A 375-nucleotide genomic window follows, 5' to 3' on the forward strand; every position below is an offset into this window, starting at 1 on the left:
CACAATTTGAGTTGAATTACTGAAATAAATTAACTTTTCCATGACATTCTAATTTATTGAGATGCACCTGTAGTTGTGTACAGTAAGAGTTACACGAGCGCTGCCACATTCTGCCACCAGAGAGCATGAGGCGACCAACTACCACAACACAGTAACTCACACCAGTCAAGACTCACAAACCGCACTAAAAAGTATATAGATTCAAAAGAGTCAGTGTTCAGCGATTATGGTCATTCATGGATTATTCACGATCCAAATCTCAACAAGCCTTTAGTTAATGTTATGCTCCTCGAGAGTCGTCAAGGAAGCGAGAATGTCGTAAAATGTCGAAACAGTTCCTCGCTCGCGCTCAGCAGCGGTACTGTTTTCACACAC

Source organism: Sinocyclocheilus anshuiensis, unplaced genomic scaffold (genome assembly GCF_001515605.1).
Source record: "Sinocyclocheilus anshuiensis isolate Anshui unplaced genomic scaffold, SAMN03320099.WGS_v1.1 scaffold816, whole genome shotgun sequence".
NCBI lineage: Eukaryota > Metazoa > Chordata > Actinopteri > Cypriniformes > Cyprinidae > Sinocyclocheilus > Sinocyclocheilus anshuiensis.